Raw genomic sequence first — 7,504 nt, forward strand, 5'->3', positions numbered from 1 at the left:
TCCACCCAATCAACGTGAAAACGTTTGGGGCAGTTGGAATGCGGAACCCCCAAAAAACTCATAAACACCACGGATTTAAAAGTAGCCATGTCTTTAGAGGAAGTTTTTTTTCCAGAAGAAAATGAGGAAATGTCGTATGAAGACGAAATTGATTTGCTAGTAATAGATGAACAATACGATAGCCAAATTGGTGCGGAAAAGAAATCGTAAGATTATTTCTCTTTCTTATTTTTTTCTTTTTATATTATTTTTTTAGCTTTGTTCTCAAATCAGATTATTATTTCGAATTTTTTTGTTCTAAACTCTTATTCTTTTTCTTTCTACAAAAATCATTTTTTTCCGTTCTATTTTTAACTTTATCAAATATGCACGTCACATTTTTGAATAAGCGTATAAGCTGTCGTAATTCGTATTGTTGTAATTCGCGCTTTTTTGTGGAATGTTACGGTCCAGTGCGTCCTATTGTTCGTATTACGTCAGTTCAAACGAAAACTCGTACTATAAGATTAAGGTTTTTATGTTTGTTTTTTACGAACAAGTTGTAAAATTATTATATTCACGTTTAAGATACACGACTTTTCAAATTAGGAAACCTTATCCTCTTCATCATGGCTATTAATATTTTGACGTGCAACATAAACGGTCTAAACGACCAAGACAAACGCGATAATTTTTTTGGGTTTCTCATAAAGTCCACATTCGATCTTATCCTCCTTCAGGAAACAAAATCCGGACCGTCCACTGTTAAACAGCGGAGTGACGAATGGACTGGCGAGTCTGTTTGGAACACTGGCCCGAGTCATAACTGTTGTGGGGTGACAGTTCTCTCTAAATCCAATGTTTCTTTAAACGAACTAAAAAGGGACAACAACGGAAGAAAATTAAATGTCATGATAAAAATTGACGAACACGAAATGCAGATGCTGAACATTTACGCGCCTAATGTGCCGAGAGAAAGGCGCCTCTTTTTTGGCGACCTTGGAGACTTTTCGCAGGACACAGGACTACCCGTCCTGATGGCCGGGGATTTCAACATGGTCGAAAGCCTGCCTCTTGACACAGAAGGCTCAAACAACGCTAAATATCACACCTACGGCATTTCTGAACTCGGGGTCTTCCAAGGTAAGTATAACCTAGTTGATGTTTTTCGTTACAAATTTCCCAACAAAAGAGAATTCACATGGCGCAATCAGACGGTTAAATGTAGACTCGACAGAATCTACTGCCCTGATAAAGTCGTTAAAAAAACAACATACACAAAAGTTCTCACCAACCCTTTTTCTGACCACGAGTTCGTGTCAACAACTATCAATTTTAGTAAAACCAGGAGAGGACCAGGATACTGGAAATTAAGTTGCTTCCTTTTGGAAATAGAAGTGCATAGGCAGAAAATTGAACTCTTAATTCAAGATTGGCAAACTAAAAAACGTCAATTTTAAAATGGTGGGACAACTGCAAACTTTTTGTTAGGGCTGAATTACAACACATATCGATACAGGAAAGTGCGAAAAACAAAAAAAAACATCAAAAGGATTGGAAACGAAATCCAATGGGAGCGACAAAACGCTAACCCGAATTTAGATAGCATCAAAGAAAAACGCGATGCTCTTTTCATGCTCCAGTTTCCCGGAGCGTTTATTCGCACGAAACAAAAACTAATCGAAGAAGGAGAAAAACCGTCAAAATTTATGTATAATTTGGAAAAAGTTCAACTGCGGAACAAGTCAATTACCGAAATTCGCAAGAATGACGGCACATTAACGAGTGAACCTGGTGAAATACTCAATTCCCTGGTTTCATATTATAAAAACATTTACAACAAAACTAGTTTATGCAAAGACAACCAAAACTATGTCTTGTCACACATCACTAAACGTTAAAGTGATGATGAAACTCGAATTTTAAACACCCGCCTAACCGGCGAGGAACTAAAATAAGCCCTTTTTAAATTTGAAAACGGAAAATCTCCAGGCTATGACGGACTTCCAGCTGATTTTATAAATCCTTTTGGCACACTTTAGAAAAAGATTTTGAAAAACTTGCCTACGAAATACTTTTCGTAGAAAAAAACACCAGCCACTCTATGAAAAAGACAATTATTTCACTGATTCCCAAACAAGGAGATCTTACCGAATGCAAAAACTGGAGGCCTATATCCTTAATCGGCGCTGATAACAAAATAATCACAAAAGCGCTGGCCCTAAGATTTGCAAAAGTAATGGGGAAAATTATAGAACCTAATCAAGCTTGCAGAATCCCAGGTAGAACAATATTCTCAAACTTACATTTAGCCCGTGATCTTATAGATTACGCGGAATTTATAAATCTACCTAGTTTCATTTTTTCAATAGATCAAGAAAAGGCGTTTGATAAAGTCGACCGTGCGTTTCTGCTCCAGATTCTCCGAAAATTCAATCTCGGAGAAAATTTTGTATCTTTTGTCAACACTTATATTCAGAAGTTTCGGCATCTGTTCTGAATTGCGGTTTCCTGTCAGCCTTCTTTCCTGCGGAAAGAAGAGTTAGACAGGGCGATCTCCTCTCTCTCTTGCTGTATGTTTTTTTGCCGAAGCTCTCGCTTTGGTGATCAGAGCAGACAGCAGAATAGAGGGTTTCCCGTTGCCAGGTACACCGACCCCATCAAAATACAGCAGTACGCAGACGATTCGAACTTTTTTGCCAGGGACGTAAAATCAGTCCGCTTTTTTTTCAAAAAAGCAAGTGGTTCAGTGATCAACGCCTCAAAAACCATGGGTCTCGCCTTTGGGGGTTTTGATCCGAAAATGTACCCAGAATTGGAGGACATAGAGTGGAACAACAACACTGGTTTCAAAATATTAGGTGTTACTTTTTACACCAGACTGAGCGATCCCAGTCGGCAAATTTAGATGTAAATGCGCATTAGAAACTCATGTTTACTGAGATGTTTTGTTGTCCCAGTGTTTTGGAAAATTTTTCTGCTTTAAAAAGTTCTAGCTTTGGTTTTGGTTCGTAAATTTTAAAAATGAACTCGCCAACCAATACTTTGAAAAGTTGTAATAATCGTAAGCTTTGTCCTCTTCGCATTCTTTCAGTTGAAAGAGTGTTTTGAGGCGAAGTGCAAGACTTTGCTCCATCGGTGATAAAATTCCGAGACCTCCGCTTTTGACAGGTAAAAAAAGTGTCTCTCTTTTGACCGGATTGTAATTGGTCTCTTGCCACAGGTTTTCGAAAATGGCTCTGTGCAGACGTTCTATTACCCATTCGGGAATAGGCAGCACGTTTGCAAGAAACCACACTTTTGACATTGCTATCGTATTTATCAACATAGTCTTTCCCCTAAGTGACAAAGTACGTAGTCCCAGAAACTTGAGTTTTTTCTCTATTTTGTTTAGAGCTACTAACCAGTTGAAATTGGTAGTATCCCAGTCGGCATATCTAGTATTGTAAATACTCGGAGTATTGATCACGTATAATATACCGCCGTTGATACCAGAAAAATACGCATTTAGTTTTAAGTTTCGAATTCGAGTTCAATACCACTTATTTATCAAAAATACGTATTATTTAATATTTGATCAAAATAAGATACGATATAGTACCCGATTTTGATCAAATATCAACATGTAACGGAAAAACGAAAATCTTTGCTTTAAAGCGCATGCTTAAACTGAAATTGCGAAAGTATAACTTAACTTAAAGAGTTTTCTCTTGAGAAAGTTAGTAAAAAGTTTGTGTCTGGACTGAAAAGAAATAGTCAGGAATACATGAAAAGTTGTATGAAGAGATATCGTTCTGCTAAAGCAGTATCGCATATCTCCAATACAGTTACAGTACTTTTTTGTACTAAAAGAGTTACTGAAACTGTATCATAAAAATATTTATTACTACTTTTAAATTTATTTAGTTTTATGAAGTCCTAAATTAATATAATTCAAATATATTATAAATCCTATCATTTTATTCCTTGCATATTTTATTATGTTGATTATTATTTTATTAACATTTCTGTAATGTCAGTACCTTTATTTTGTACTCTTTTAAAAAATTTAGAAAAATAAATTAAAATTTCGAGCCAACACTGACATTTTATTGTTGCTAAACGTTAAATTTTGTTATAAGGATTGCAGTTCTTCTATCTTTTTTTGCTCTTTATTCAATAAGTATTTGATTTAAATTAAATATGATTATAATTTGATATTTTATTACGAGATATATGTTTTTATATATGAATATATATATGAATCTTTTTAGATTTTTTTATGTTATTTTTAAATTTTTTGTTCCCGCAATTCATGTTATATATGTTTATAGTTTGCATATATGTTTATATTATATTCAAAGTTAAAATATTTTTGATAAATATATGTATGTGGTAATATGTGTTATGTAATCGTTTTATAAATGTGTCATTAAAATAGTATAAAATGTATCTATTGTGTATATAAATATTATATGAGGTATTTATATATGTTATATAAAGTTAAATAAATGTATTGTGTTTTATAGTTATTATATATGTTTATATTATGTTGTTTCCATATTTTCAAAGTGTGTGACTTGGCAAACGTGTTGAGCAAGATTTTGCGTAAAGTTGTTATTTATGTTACTAATGTTGTTACATTTGGCTTACCTTTATGTTGGTGTCTATTGTTAAAAATTATAAGTGGTTTTATTATTGAAACTCGCTGCTTTTAATCATTCACTAAAAGCCACTCAAGAAAAATCATTTTGCCATATATACATTTGTTTATATCTTAATTTGAATTATTAGAATCATGAAGTACCAACATGATTTGTTTTCTAAAAGCTAACATGAAATAACAATATTTAACAACCACTACTCTCTTATCATGACATCTTATCTCTATCAGATATATTGATTTTCGATTCATATATTATGTTTTTCTTTGTATTTACTTATCCATTACATTTTTTCATTTCAGATTTATCATATGATGGATTTATGCGATATAAAAGAACAAATGTATGTAAATTTTTATGACTTTTTGAGAAACATCAGCTAATAATTAGTCCAGTCAATGTTCTAACTTCAATGTTGCATATGTCATTTTTAAGTAGTTTCTAGGCTTTTCTAAATGTGTTTCTTATTCACATGGTTTTACAAGCAAGGTCTTCAAGCAAATTTGAGCTGGAAAGTATTGAGCTTTTAAGGAGAATTGGCGTTTTTTTTTTTTTAATTTAATTTGTTCAAATATAGTAGTTCTAACAAATAAATGTTTGTTTGTTCTTGGTTTTTTACTTATCTGTTTTCAGTTTCTTACAAACTAGGCAAGCTAAGCAAGTTTTGTTCTATTTTTTAGTGCTATTGGAAAGAGCTAAAAGTCATTTTTTTAGAGCAATTGAAAAGAACTGTTTTTTAGTTACTTCAAAGGTGTAACTGATACTGGTTTGAGTAAGTTTACTGTTTTGTTTTATTTTACATTGGATTTATTTTATATTCGATATATATTATATTATATATATTTTTTATGTATTTAACATGGAAAACTGACTGTAATTTGTTGACACGAAAGTTTATAAACTTAAATCTGCCTATATTTCAGTATATTTATATACTGAAATATAGGCAAATTTATATATACATTTAATTACTTTAGAGTAAAATATACTGACTGACATTGCTTCAATTTTTTATACAAGATTGTGCATTTATTATTTTTGTTCATTAAGTTAAAAATAATTTTGTGCATTGTGGATTCTTTGTTAAATTAAAAATAGTTGAAGTAAATAAATATTGTTTAATATTTTTGATAAACGACTTATGTATATAAACATAAAGATACGGATTTCAATAAATCTTAAGTTTAAATATAGTCTTTGATTAGAAAAGATCACAATTTGTAGGATTCTTTTATGTTCATTTATTCAATTGTAACATTAGTAAGATTACTGGTAATATGTTTAATGATAACAGTGAAATTGAAATAGGTAGTATTAGGCTCAACAAAGTTATTAATGTAAATGCTAATAGGCAACTTGAAAATAGTTGTCGAATGAAAAAATAGATCTAGGCAGGATGAAATTAATCGTTGTTGAAATATAAGAAATGCAACTCGGCGTGCAGAAAACTTACTTGACAGAATTCAGTGTAAAGAAGTGTTAATGTCTGTTAATTTGATTTTACTTTAGACACTTTAGAACAAAGCAAAGTATGAGTTTAACTATTCATAGTAACAATTAACACTTTTAAATCTAAATAATTTTTTTTTTATAATTTCTATCATAGTTATGTTCTTTTTTTCATTTTTTTTTTTAGTTTGCCTTCCCTTTGTCATCTTTTGATTAGTTAGCTAACTGTTGAAACATGGTTTTAATTTTGTAAATTTAGTATGATGTGAAATTTACTCTATTAATCATTAGTCAACGCTTAGAGAGAAGCTGGAGCTTAATTAAGAAATGCTGGAAATTAACTTATAATTGAGGTATTAATAATTTAGTTTACTGGTAACATAATAAAACCAGTTACTACTGTTTATTCTGTGCTTTTTTACATTTGTTAACATGCTGCTTTGGAAACACTTTCTTTCTCTCCCTCTCTCTCTTAGATGAGAGGGAGATTTAATAAAACTTATGTAATTACTGAGCTCTTACGTATTTCTTAATACCACAAATGATAATGACCATTTATAAGAAATATTTTACGAGTTGCTTGCTATTTTATGAAATAGTTGCCCAAATTGTTTAACTATAATTGTCCCTTGATTGTTCAAATAATGTAATAAATAAAATCTTTTTAGTCCAAGTATTTAAGTTAATAAAATATCTTATTAAGTTGTGGTGTTATTTGCCAGCCTTACTATAATAACAATGTATACATTGTGTTGTCTAGCCTTTTTATAATCTTTTTAAATTATTCTGCAGACAGAATATACATTTTCTGTTATTATTATCCTAATTCTACTAACAATGAAATGCAAATAGTACTTTTGTAATTAAAAATTGTAATTTTTTTTTTCATGTCTTTTTTTAGGTATTTGCAGGCTTTACTTGACTTTCCTTTTCTGGTACCTGTGTTGTGACAGATTTTAAAAAGAACTCAACTGATGTTAATGCAATCTTTATGCCGTTACCTATAAGTAATGACGTTGCTGATACGGAGTCAAAATTAAAATATTTATAGATAAATTTGTATTTAATATTTTAGATAATATATCAAGTTATTAATGTGTTTTTATTGTTATTAATGATTTAATATTTCATAACCCATATTACGGGTTGCTTCCCAGTCGGCAAACTTAGTTGTAAATGCGCATTAGAAACTCATTTAAATACGTATCGATGTGGTATGTATGTTAGCCATTTTATCGTGTCGAATACGCATTAGAAATACGCATTAGATGCGTATAAAGACAGGTATACAATACGACGCCTACTGAGTATCAAACTCGCATTTGAAACTCTTGTAAACACGTATAAAACACGATAACTAGAGAATATTCAATACGATATATTCCTGGTATTACATGCGCATTTAAAACTTTCCAGAATACGCATTATTTACG

General features: G+C 31.2%; 1 long non-coding RNA gene across 2 annotated transcripts; it reads left to right on the plus strand.

The window, feature by feature from the left end:
• The first annotated feature begins 3,642 nt into the window (after positions 1-3,642).
• On the plus strand, positions 3,643-7,162 carry LOC136081892 (uncharacterized). 2 transcript variants are annotated; one of them, XR_010639231.1, is made up of 4 exons: positions 3,643-4,965; positions 5,303-5,394; positions 6,259-6,424; positions 6,973-7,162. It is a non-coding gene; the product is annotated as an uncharacterized LOC136081892 (long non-coding RNA). The 2 variants fall into 2 exon arrangements; XR_010639230.1 differs by having other exon boundaries at positions 3,644-5,394.
• Positions 7,163-7,504: the final 342 nt, after the last annotated feature.

Source organism: Hydra vulgaris, chromosome 06, assembly GCF_038396675.1.
Source record: "Hydra vulgaris chromosome 06, alternate assembly HydraT2T_AEP".
Classification (NCBI taxonomy): Eukaryota; Metazoa; Cnidaria; class Hydrozoa; order Anthoathecata; family Hydridae; genus Hydra; species Hydra vulgaris.